The following is a 13,483-nucleotide window of genomic DNA, read 5'->3' on the forward strand; positions in this document are numbered from 1 at the left end:
ACTGGAATTTTCCAGGCCTAGTTCTCTTAAGACATCAATTTTTAAAAGTAAATCTCTTCTCTTTTGAAGCCTATTCTTCTTACCTTGTGCCTCGTTTAAGTTCCCCTAGCTCTAACAGCATCATTTTCATTTTCTGCCTCTTTATTCTCCAAGTGGTGTGCTGCTTCATTGTGTACACTTAGTGCCTATACAGATATATTTTTATTTCTGCCCTGACAGTGACTCACTGGAAAAAAGAGAACTCATTTTCAAGATGAAATGAAAAAATGCCATTACTGTGCTAAATCAAAGAAATTGTTATTTTTGCTCTTTCTAACGTGAAGCAAAAGCTGGACAAATGCAATTTTCAAAAGGAGATCCTGCTCTCCATTATGAGTATTCCTGGAATCAGTAGCTACTGGTAACACATGCAATGTTTATTTCATAATCTTTGCTCATTTTCGGAGACGTTCTGGGGGGAATGTTGCTTTTCTGTAAGACTGAGCAGAGACACTCAAACAGCCTTATCATACCGCCTAATAACTTCTTATCACTGGGGCCTCCTGATGCTTTTGAACTTCCTTGCTTCTGATAGTGCTGCTCATTGAAGCTCGATCTCTTATTTAAAAATGAATATATCAAGGATGAATGAAGACATTCCACTTGAAGGGATATTGACCTGATACTTTCTAAACACAGAATTAATGGAAAAACCTAAAGATGACACAACATGTTTGTCTGTATCTCTTTCAGGTGATACTTTTGGGTTCAGTAAAGCTGCAGATCATTACTTTACAATCCATTTCTTTGGGATTGGCAAGCAGCTGAATGCTTCACTTCTACCCATTAACTCTAGAATTGCTAAATTATTTGTTATGGTGTGCCAGTATCCAGACATATATCTGAACTAGATTAAGCCCGAATCCCTGATCCTGTAATTCCAGTGGTTTCTCCTTTGCAGTTCAGTATTTGTCAGTGTTGGAATCTGGTATTGCAAATTGAAGACTCACGATTCACTAAATAAGGTTACTGATTTGAAACACTTACAGGATGGAAAGCATTTCAAAGTACATGTCTTAGTTTCACCTCAAAGTTCAAAGCAAAAAATAATAGATTGTATGCATATACTTCTTTTATGATTATTTTTTAAACCATATGATCTAAATTTTAGGATATTTTTTTTCCAGGTTCTATGGCCAGTGTGAAAAAAAAAACAAAACAAAAAACAGAGAGAAAATAAAATTTTCCTCCTATCTCTGTTCCACTCTCATTTTAATACATCTTCAGACTAAAGCAGTGACATCTCATTTTCGACTGAAGACGTTTGGAAATGGATCTCCTAAAAAGATGTCAGCAAACAGGCAAGTGAGTAAAAATAGAGAAATTAATTTAATTTTTCAAAATGCTTTCTGCAGAGTTCACTGATTATGAAAATCATAGTGAAATCTGGGAGCGATTTTAAGCTTACACAAGTTGTTACTTGAACTGTGTTCTTTCCAGAGGTCCTACTCTACGCCAGGTTATTTTTCTGTCTTGGATGAGTAACTTTTTGTCCAGAGCTATATGTTTGTTTTAACATTTGGAAATTCTCTTGATCAGGCTTTTGCGTGGAAACTTTTAGTTATCCAGAAAATTTGATTAACTCTCTTAACTCAAATTCACAGTGGTGTGACTTGTTTATTAGGTACTGTCACCTCACTGATGTTATCAACGACTGAGAAAGAAAAGGCAATGTTTTAGATGCTGTCTGATTTACTTATTGCACACCTATTTTGTTAAGAAATCCAGATCATTACTATTAGTGGTTGTCACAAGACTGACTGCCTTGAAAAAGCAATGGTTATGAGTCTCAGTATTAAATGATGTTAAGTTAAACACAAGAATTCATCTTTCCATGTTTCTCTTCCACTCTTTCCATTTTCATGATGTTTCTTTCTACCCAAACTTTCTGATACTTGTACGGTATCATTTATTGTGGTCTGTGATGGTTAGGATTTTGTTGGAGTTACCATCTGTTCAGGCAAAATGTTTTTTGTGGTCTCATGGCTGCCATTCTGCTCAGTTAATCTATGTCTATGTAGGCAGATAAGGAACTCGTATCTCAATAAATTCCCCCAGAATTAATTTACAGACAACAGGAAGCTTAAGATTCTATACCAGAAAGGAGCGATGAACACATCCTCAGTAAGATCAACTATCTTTAAGTTTTATACCAGCATTCTTAACCAGTAAATCCAAACTTTTCACATGTTCATTACCACTCTGGCCTCAAATGTATGCTCCTATCCGCAGAGGGGGTCCCCTGACTCCACAGGGTCCCAGTAATGAATTAAACAGGTAATTTCAAAAATCTCTGGAGTGCTTCCTGTACAAAGAGAAAGGCAGCATTCAACAATTTATACCCAGGGGTTTGAAAGTGCCAGTGGGATTGGTATCTCCCATCTTCCCTGCAACTTTTTCCATATCATCCAAAAGAAAAACAACGTTCAGAGGACATAAGGCACAAATAGCCTTTAGCTTACTGAAGTTAGTGCTATGTGAATAGTAATGCTGTGTGCCAACTAAGGACTCACATGATTCTCTGTTACTGAAAACATTCCATATCCTTTTCTCTACTGTACTGGAAAGATCTGAATTGAGACACTTTGTCCTATGGCTTTTGAGATGGCTTGTGCAAAGAAATCCAGATAAATAATGACTAGGAAATGACTTTCTCCCTTTCTCATTTCCCCTACAACACTGTTAAGCAGTGAGAGACCTCTGTGTGGATGCAGCGCTATAGATGATTTTAAGGTAAAATTTCTCCCTACAAAGTAGGGAGTGTACATTTTTTTTGGAAGGATCTGCTGAGTTGCTTATGTGCACCTCTTGTGATGAGGAGAGATTCCAGCTCTAGTTATACCAGTTGATTTATGCCATGGAACAAAAATATATGCATATTCTTTATTCTTATCTATGTTGAACGTACAGGACTGCAGAGAACTTTGTCACAGTGCCCTAAATTCTTCTGTTTCTCTTAGAAGAGTCTGCTTGTTTATTTGCTCTCTAGCCAAAATGCATGTTTTCTGTTCTCATCTGCTTCACTGTCAAAGGAGGTCCTTATCATATTAGCAAGACAAGGATGCCGCGAGAAATGACTTTTAATTTTGCTATAGTGGTGGCCTCCTGACCTTGTGTAACTTAATATAAAATAAAACTTGATGTTTTAACCTTAGAAAAACAGCTTCTGCACCATCTGCAAAGCACTGAATGCACAGACGTTCTTTATTACTGACTAAACCAGAACAGGATGGAGTAGCAGTCCTAGTGGCTAGAAACAGCTTATATAACGAGTTTTCTGTTATTTAAATGCAGTTGTTACAACTCCAGTATTGTCATAGCAGCCTCCAGGTCTGTGACGGCAGCTCCTTGAACGACCTTGTTGCTTCTTTGGCTGCCTACACCACCGACTGCTGTGCTGTTTGCAGCAAGACCTGCAGTGCTGGTGACAGATTTCTAGCACAGATTTTGGACATCCTGGTTTGCCCTTCCGAACATCTTTCTCTTTCATTCTCTCTGGTTCAAAAAAGTTGAGGGGAATAAGGAATATAGGATTTTTGCTAACTTCACCTCTGTTAATGCTGTACAGAACATGAATGTGGAATTCTTAATATAAGGGGACAGAGAACATTTTTTTCATGTAGCCAATTTCCTATAGTAATTTGAAGAAAAAAGTTTTCGTAACCTGCTAGAAGTTAGTAATTAAAGATAACCAATGTTATCAATTACCTAGAATAATAAAAGGAATGTTATAATAAAGTATGTATTCACTAATAAGCTGAAGCTGTAAAAACAGCCATATTTTTGGAAATATAGATTTCAATTTCTAATGACACTAGTAGAAATATATGTAACAAAATAATGGAAAAAGTCCTCAGATCCTTTTTTTCACACATTTATATATAAATGTTATATAAAACAGTTATAGAAAATAAGGGTTAACATCAGGATTGACTAGGAGCATGCTGCTGACAGCAGCTTTAACACTAAGCATTTTTCAGGTGGAGATCTATTGTAGGGATATATTATATTCTGTTTTTACTCTGTGTTTAACTAGTGCAGCCAAAGGGATGAGGTGAATAGGTACCGAAAAAATCCTAGATTTCTCCAAAAAAAAGAAAAAAGAAAAGAAAAAACACACAAAAAACCAATCATACTAAGCAGATAAACTGTAAAACAAAGACTTTATTAAGAACACGGTTTGACTCTCTTGCCTTCAGTACCTAAGAAGCAGGCTCCAGGATGAGCTACGAGGCATGTCTGGTTTTGGGAATCTGGGAATGTACCTGTGAAATATGATATTGAAAATTAAGTTCTATAGCATAGATTTCACCATAGATGCATACTTCAAAAGCATTTCAAGAACAGGTACACAGGAGGACCTTAGATTTTAAAACTCTAATTATCCTTATTCCAGCCAGCTTTTTTCTCCACTGAGAAGGAAATCAAAGATCAAAAACCCAAAGGTTGAATTATTCAATTATTTTGATATATTTCTACTTCTAAGAAAAGTAACTTCCCTTTTCTCCATTTTCCTTCTTTATGTTTTACCAAAAGCATGCACAGATTCTTTATTACTCTGTAGAATCCTTCATTAATGGCAGAAATTGCAAAGCCCAGTGCCACAAAGCAGATGTGGGATAGAGAATTCATATTTTTCAAGCTTGTGAATGCCAAATGACTCCTCCCTTGGAAGAAATGGGAGTTAAAGCTACTGGATGAGGCTGGGCAGATAAGGTCTGTGGTATATCTTCAGCACATAGACACTCTACCTAGACAAATGCAGGCCAAGAAGCATCAGCCTTTGTATCCAGCAGCTCTTCACAGTTCCTCTGTTTCAGTGAGTCTAAGTTGAAAGAAAAAGAGATCTTAATGTCAAGCTATTTCTTCATTACAGAAGGTTGTAAAAAGTAGTGTGACTTCCATATCCTCATGGTGTGCAGCAGTTGCTCAACTGTGATTGAAGGGAGGTGAATAAGTAGGAAAGAAGCAGGAAATGACGTAGAGCTATAGAGAAATGAGCTCCAAGCACAGGTCAGTACATCAAAGCCCTCATAATGAGAGGCATGTCCTCTTATCCCACACCTTGCCCAGCTCTGAGGACTTGGAGCTGGCTCTCTGCCTTGAGAAGGGAGTGAGCAGGCTGATGGTGATGTCTGCCCTGTAGGGCCCTGCTGCCATCATTGTCTGGGAGCATTTCAGTCTACAGACCATTTTTCCAAGAGATTTGTGTAATTACACAACAAAAAAACAGAATAGAATATTGTCACACCTGTTGTTTTGCTGCTTGGGCTGTAAACCCTCTTAGGTAGTGGCACAGTAATGATCATAATTAGCTTCTGTCACCAGCAGCTTTGTTTTTGGTGGCACGTAGCTTTATACACTTGAGTGATTTCCTTGAGGCTTTTGAACAAAATCTTCCTTTAGTTATTGCCAGGGGGAACAAAGAAAACCAAAAAAAAGCTCAAGTTCTCCCTATCAATAGTATTGTTTTGCTTTGCAGGGAAATATGGGATGAATTCTTGACAGTAAAAAAAATAATAATAAGGAGACAATTTTGGCATTGGATGCTCAAATAAAATGAAGTTACATAGAAATTATACTAGAATACGTGTAATTTTTCACAAGTTAATCTTTTGGTCATATTTCAACTAGTCCTTTGCTTTTAACGAGTACTTGGACACATCACATGTCGGGTTTTTTTAGTCCATCTGCCATGAGCTACACTGTAATATGTTGCTATTATCAGTAGTAAAACCAGCACCCCATATCCATGGTGGTGCAGTTTAGTCGTAAATCTTTACGTAAAAACAACTTTCCAGTAAGTTTTGGTTAATGAAAAGTAAAAGTTTCTGCGATGTTTGTAGCCATTATTAGAATGGTGGTTTTGTTGTTGTTTTGTTTTTTGGTTTTTGTTTTTGGCATGCAGCAAGATTTCTTGTACACTGAGATTTTTTATTTAAAAAAAAATGACTTTTATTCTTTTTATTTCTTTTTAATCCAGCTGCTTTAAGTTTGATGCATCAGAATATGTGTGTTTACTACTGGCTTAAAAAACACCTCTGTCCTCCTCGGCCTTCATTTGTTTTGTTCAATCAAAACACATTGATAGCTCCTACCTTATGTGCACACAGAAACTCTTTCTCCTTTTGTCTTCTAACCACCTCACTCTTTGCTTCTCATTTCTAGTTTTCATTTCAATCTAAAATAAGGTGTCCAGAGTTGGTTCAACAGTCTGTTTGGGTAGCAGACACACAAGTGAAAGGAAATCCTGTGATCATAACTCTTTTGTGACTTGATAATATTAAAGACTTAAGGATTAAAAAACAAAAAACAAAAAAAAGGGATACTGAGAAATTGCAAAGTGTTTCTCTAATGTTTTACCTACATAGCAGTTTAATAGGATGTGATAATAAAAATGTGAAATCGGATTTATTGTACCAAGAGGCCAAAGAACCTCATTATACAAAAAGCTCCAGCAAACTGAAGCTTGTCTAATATATAACCCAGTAGTTTAATTTGTAAACCTGTTTATTGCTCTTAGCAGACTTCATTAGTACCTCAGAGTTCTGTAAGATGTCTGAATGATACTTGTTATAATTAATATTTAGTCTTTAATGCTATTTATGATTTCCCTAACTTTCAAAATGGTTCTTGTGATTCCTTTTTAAAAATTTGCCAGCTGTACAAACTTTATTACTGTAAGGACACTAGAGGGGGTTCACAGAGGCAGCATTTCATTGCATTGATTAATTGACTAATTGTATTCTCCCATAACAGAAGTTCTGAATATCCTTTCTGAATAGTTCTGCTTCTTCTCATTCACAGTTAAGTATAATTCCTTATTTAGGTCATTTAATGAATTTCTAGACTTGGACTGGTTTTCTCCAGGGAGTTATACTGGAGCATTGATTCTGATCCTTTATTGAATTTCAAGGAGTAAGGAAAAAGAAATCTACAGAAAGCACATACCAAAATGCTATGTGAAAGAGGGAGGAAAATAGCAGAGTAGGTGTCTCTAACCCAGATTAATATTTCACGTGTGATTTGCATCAGCAGTATTAGCAGACTTGAGTTATAAAATTACAGAAAGTGCTGACTCTAATTATAAATACTTGTGGTATTCTCAGAATGAAATTCTGAGCATAGAAGAGTAGCTAGATATCAACTACCCTCTCTATTTTCTTGCTTAGAAACAGAAAGAAACAGAAACAATCTCCCATTAGTGTGTCTACTGCACTGCTCCTACAGTTTCAAAGTGCCTTTGTTTGTTTGTGTGTGCGTGTGTGTTTGTGACTCCTTGCATTTTTGCTTGCTCTGCTCATTAAGAACTGGCATGTCAGCAAATTATTATGCCTTTGCCTCCACAGTCTTCCAAACTAGAGTGATGGTGCCCTCCAACTGCTGAGAGCCTGGCAGCTTCTGGGTTTTGATCGATTAGCATGGGATAGCTTTGCTTCCCTGCTGTGCTCACATTTCATGACATCAGCAGAGTAATTCACAAAATGGTATGGTGTGCAAATTCTTCAGCAATATCAGCTGCTGCTAATTGTAATTGATACTGTCATCATACTCGTTTAAAAAGGAACTTACGCAGAAAGCGCTCTGTGAAAGATGGGGGCACATGCTTTTTACCAGGTGTGATAAACCAAGGGCACGCATGGATCTTGCTAGAACCAAGGATGCTGTGATGCATTTTGCTGATTACATGCATCTTGGGTGAATACTCAGTCTGGTTTTAGTCATAAACTCTGGGTTTCTCCATTGGCACAGGAGTCATGGGGAGGGGAGAAGCTGCATGCTCTCTGTGTATAGAAAAGGCAGCAGTGAGTTTGTGGGCATCTGCGATACTGGAGGATGTGGGGGCTTTGTTATTCAGTCATGTTACAAATCTCATAAAATTATCAGAGCTGAGTGCATCAAACAGACCCCAGAGGTGGGGGTTGGTCTCCAGTGAGGCGTCCACCCCAGGCCTGGGCCCGGAAGGGCACCCGGAGCAAATCGGGACTTCTGTAATGGAGACAATGGTACCACATTGGTAGCGGCCTTCTGGAAACTTCTGTCCTTCCTTAGGCAGTGAACAGACGGTTCTCCTCTTTCCCTTTGCTCTCTGTAGGAGAGTTTTGTTATGCACATCGACTCCCACTGCAGCCCCGCACGAGCTGCTCAGCCCCACCACGCGCCCGAGGCCCCGCGCGCCGCGCCGCCCACGCGGGGCTCAGCCGGCGGCCATTTCCCTTCGCGCTGCTCGGCGGCCATTTTGTGTCCGATCTGCGCCTCATGGCGGGCTCAGCTCCCTCACTGCTGCCACCGCGTGGAGGGGAAACATAAAAAGTCTTTTCTGCAAGTAGGCTGCTTTACAGCAAAAGTTCTGCCTGTGGCGATACGAAATCAAGAGGAAAAAACAGGTGCTAAATCGTTGTTATTCCAGGGGGTGTTCTCATTTTGTAACTAAGGCATTAAGCATTGCTTTCCGATATTTTGAGTACAGTAAAAATAAGAATTTAATAATATAAAAGGAGATAACATTTGGTAGTATTTTGACTTTAACAATTAAGAATTAGTGAATACAATTGCAAATGTATTTGTCGGTCTCCCAGGTGCGTTTTCGGATTGCACAGGGAAATGCGGTAGCTGTGCACCCACAGCAGAGCACCATGCACTTCTCCCCATAAAGGCACTGACGGGTTTTCCTCCAAAGCCTTCACAGCTTCTGAAGTTCAGCCTTCTTTGCTTAGTGATAGCAGCTGAAAAAATGAATCTGTCAGCGTGGATGGAAATAACCACAGCAAAAGTGCTAAATATTTCCGCCTTTATAGCAGTTTATCCCAAGTTAGAGTGAATTCAGTGGTTTCACTCAGCACCCGAGAGAAACACTTCACTTTCGGGTTCAGCTTGAGTTGTTAACTGTCTTTTTGCCTGCTGCTTTTACTTTCTTTGCCTAGATAGAGACCCTTTGGAAGGTAAAGGTAGTGGTCAGCCTCAGTTTTGCTGAGTAAATAAATGAGTTTGAAGACCAACTGTTTTTTAGACTGTCTTCTTAGTGATCCTGTGTCACATATATCTGCCTGCTATTCAATTATGGAAATTCTCATAACAGAAGGATAAGTGTTTTATTTTGGTTATGGTACAGGAAGTCAGATAGGAACAGGAATGTACTCTCGTTATTTTATATGATTTCATATATAGAACTCCATAAGTTCTATGTCAAATATAAGAGGCCATATTCTAGGTTGGTATGAATCTGCATAATTAAACTGATAAGATTAGTAGCATTTTCCCATTGCATGTGAAAAAGGATGCTATCAGTTCAGCACTGCCATAATGCCAGCTTAAGTGCTCATTGCTGCTGTGTCTCTTTTTCTCTAGCCGTCCTATTCCCAAGATGCTAGAAACAGCAACATTTGAAAAGCTCTTATCTCCAGGCTACAGATGGAGATATGAGGCACGTGGTAGAATAAGGGTGAAATTCTCCGCAGAGATTTATAAGTTACTCACATGCTTAACTCCTATTTTCAAAAGTGATACAGGCCTTTTCAAAGCAGCTCTTCTGTTCACAAGAAAATAATCTACTTAGTTGCTGCAAGAAACACACCGCTTTATATTAATAATGCAACATAGAGAAAGAAGGGAAAGAAGGTTCACCTTCCAAGACAGAAAACAAGACAAAGAGCAGAACATAGCTATGTGCTGTGTCACTCTGGGCAACTCTTTGGCTCAGTGTTGAGCCCATTATTATTCCTAGATTACAAAGTAGCCAGCTGCTCTGGTGAACTTCACTGCTGAGGTTTGCAAGTCATGTACTACATGCTTTATTGATAAAAAAGGAATTTCATCAAATTCCAAAAATGGTTTTTTTTATTCTATTTTTTTTTTTTTTTTAGTTTTTTGTTTTACTGTAGCTTGGAAGAGTATATTAAAATACACGTAAATAACCTTTCTTGGGGGGGTGTTTTTCATATTACGTTATGAAATTGGTCCAGCTTTATAGGGCATACAAGGGAAGATCCATTCTTTACCTGGATGCATACATGCCAAATTGTGTTCTACATTACTGAGATTCATTCAGTTGTCATGAACTTGCTTCTCATAGGAATAATTTTCCTCTCTTCCTGAGTCCTGTAGTCTATGCTTTAGTTTTATAGTAAAAAGCACTCATTTTTTTGACACTGAGTCCTAGCTGCCTTCAGTTTTGAACTACCTTCTTTTAATGTTGGCAGATGCTCAGCATTACTTCTGGTTGAAGTGAGAGTAATGTCAGTGCAGTCCTCAGTTCAGTAAGCTGGACAGGCATATTTTCCAGGGCTGAGGGAAAAATCGCAGGTGCTAATAATGCTATGTAGGGCAGTCTTGTGGTCATAAAATACTTCCCTTGAAGCATGACATTTTCTTCAGTTCTTCTCCAGCTGTGCTTCCTAGCATGCTTGTAAGCTTTAAAACTGCACAGGTAAAACAAAATTGTCCTTTTATGACCTGTTTATCTCAATCAGATTCTTTTTCAGTGAGAGAATAAAAAATAATCGTAATTTCAGATATTTTATCTAGACCTTGTTCTGCATGTATTTTCTCACCTTTTTACCCTTCTGTAGAAGAGCTGAATATACCTCCAGGAATACTTGAGTGCTGGTACTTTGTTAGGGCCTAATATAAACATTTCCTACTGATGCTGTTTCTTACGATAGTTTTGTTAATGGCAGAGTATTTTTGCTCAGTTTTACAGGTATAAAGAGAGGACATATTCAATGAGTCATTACTGTATTTGCATATGCTACACGCTCCATTCATATGTTGCTTCCTGCTTCTAGCACAAACATAAAATAGCAGAAGCTCTTGTAACTGTAGCCATCATTTCTCTGTTGAGAGGTAAGAGCCACCTTATAGCCCTGTAACATCTACTATGTATTGACTCCTCCAGGTGTTTCAGTTCTGAAAAGCAGTATGCTCAGAGCTTCTTTTCCCCCCACCTTTAGACTCTGGAGTTCATACCCCCAGCTGGAAATATTCTTAGATATGGACTTCAGCATTTTCTGGCTAAATGCCATTGTTTTAATGTATTTAGATATTTTTGATGCTTAGACATTTTAATTTAAATAAGTGATTACATCTTAACTCTCCTGTGACGGCGCACACATTAGGCTTATGCATTTTCATTTTTTTTCACTGAGCTGCTCCTGCTGTGTGGGTACAAATCTTTAGTTATTCAGTGCTTATGCTGTTGCTGTTAATCATTCTGCTTTAAGCATTCTGCACCTCTTCTAATGTTGTTTACAGATGCAAAGAGCTGCCTGAGCTCTTAACTTCTGCCTAAGGATGTCTTAAAATTTAAACATGTATCTGTGCCTTGAAAAACCTGCCCACAAGTGCCTGTGGCCCACAGAACAGCATCCCTGTGCTGAAAATTGGGACACTGTGTACACTGCATAAAAATAAAACATTGGCACTTTACTTAGGAACAGCTGGAAAGGACAGAAGAACGTATGTCTAATGCTGGTACTGAAATACGTGTGGTCAGAGAGGCATTATCACCCACGTTCTCTTTAGGGTATTTGTAAAGAGTAGTAGGTACTTCCAGAGCTGATGGAACCCTCTTTGCATCTCTGTTACCTTCTGGATATGCCGGCCTCCATGTATTGATGAGGGAGGGGCCAGCGCTCCAAACTTTTGGAAACTCAGTGATGTGCTTGGACTTAGCTGTGGTAAAGGCAGACCAGACAGATCTATTCAAGTGTGGAAATCTGGGTGTGATGTGTGCAGACAAACATTGAGTGAAGTGAGTCTCCACCCAGGAAGATGCTCAACCCTGGTGTAGATATTAAGTTTTTATATGATAAAACACAAATCTAAAGGAGGTTTTATTGTTAGAAAGTTATTGCATAATAATACCATTGATTTTTTTTTCTTTTTTTTTAATTTCATATATTTTTCTGATATAAATAGCTCTGTGCACTAACAGACTTGTCTGATACTTGACTGATTGGACAGATCGCTTTTTGGTGATGTGATGTCAGACTCCTGAAGGAATAAGATTTTTGACAGGTAGCTGGGGAACATTCCCATACTAGCAAATGACTGTCACATTGTCACATGGAAAAGGATAGTGGGAAAAGTGGCAAAAAAAATATCCTAAGTGGAATTCAAGAGGAGGCATCAAGCTTGGGAGGAGATAAAAGCAGAATAAGTTGATAAATAAAGGAAGGCACTGAACGACCTGCTTAGATTTCTTCCTGATAAAGTACTGTAGAAACAGTTTTGCTGTTAATCAATTTTCTATCATTTTTCATGATAGCTTTAAATGACAAAAATATGACAAAAGTAGGAGTTTGAGCAGGCTATGGACTAGTTTTTCGTCCAAGACTATGCTTACAGAAGGTTTTTGCATGTACATAAAGTAAGCAGTAGACTCTAAAACAGCAAAGGATTTATATTCCAAATGCTGTGATACTTTTCTACAGCGATTTGTAGGCACCCCTGCTAATTGATTGCTTTCTTCCTCTTTCAAGTAAAAAATATCAAAGGGAGGAAACAGCTAAGAAATCTTGTTCTGAATAGACAGCCATTGTCTTGCATGCAAACCAATATGTAACTTTTTCCTTCCTCCATGTGTACTTCTTAATACGTGAGGCACAAAGAAGGCACCAACACAACTTGAGCATGATTCTGTAGGCAGCTGGCTGCAACAGAAGATGAATGTTCGGATGTGTATCCCCAACCCACTGTGAATGCAGTTTGAACCCCGCCCCCCAAAACAAAACCATACCCTACTGATTGCCCTTTGGTTTTGTGCTGGTGCTTTTTACTAGCAGATTCAAACAGGCAGATCGGTGCAATCTGTAAACCCTAGGATGTGTTTTTCAGTTGTTATGAAATTATTCTGACACATCCAAGTTAAGGTGGAAAAATATGAATAGGAAAAAAAAAGAAAACTAGATTAGTGATAATAATTTTAGCAAGTGTTAGCAGCTTAGCAGATCTTCTTTTTATTTTCTCACTTCTCTGTGAGTATAGAATAAAGGAATTAATTAATGAGCCTCCATTCTGGATAAGAGAAAAATGTGAATTCTGAAATGCCAAGAGGAAGCATGCCCTCAATCTTAATTCCTTCCCACCTTGATTTCTTGTCGTTTCAGATAAACACAGAATGCATATCTAAGCTACTGGATGTTTACAAAAGGTCAGTCTTTGAATTTTCTTTTTTGCTATTTAAAATTTTTCTTAAGATGTTTTTCTTAAGCTCTTTAGTACCGCTAGTATGACTTGTGTATCATTCTGAGCGTGCTAATCCACAGCATTATGAGAATTACATATTTTTGATGTTGGTAATCACATTGATTGATATCAAGGTCAATGATCTTTGGAAATATTTCATTTAAATACCAAGTACTATTCTAAAATGTCAAAACATTAATTAGTTCCTAGTTAGATAACTTCTGCCGTATACTAAAAAAGGGATCTTGTTTCTGTAATT

At 38.0% G+C, this 13,483-nt stretch overlaps 1 long non-coding RNA gene across 18 annotated transcripts in view; it reads left to right on the top strand.

Moving 5' to 3' along the window:
• The window catches only part of LOC101747532, a 332,267-nt gene that overhangs the window by 186,261 nt on the left and 132,523 nt on the right, over positions 1-13,483 (top strand). For 13 of the 18 annotated variants that reach the window (XR_005861589.2, XR_005861587.2, XR_006939887.1 and 10 more), the window contains 3 exons: positions 220-400; positions 1,167-1,344; positions 13,146-13,189. This is a non-coding gene — a long non-coding RNA (uncharacterized LOC101747532). The remainder of the gene's footprint in view (positions 1-219; positions 401-1,166; positions 1,345-13,145; positions 13,190-13,483) is intronic. The other 5 variants (XR_005861591.2, XR_005861593.2, XR_006939891.1 and 2 more) reach the window with 1 other exon arrangement.

Source organism: Gallus gallus, chromosome 7 (assembly GCF_016699485.2).
Source record: "Gallus gallus isolate bGalGal1 chromosome 7, bGalGal1.mat.broiler.GRCg7b, whole genome shotgun sequence".
NCBI classification, from domain to species: domain Eukaryota; kingdom Metazoa; phylum Chordata; class Aves; order Galliformes; family Phasianidae; genus Gallus; species Gallus gallus.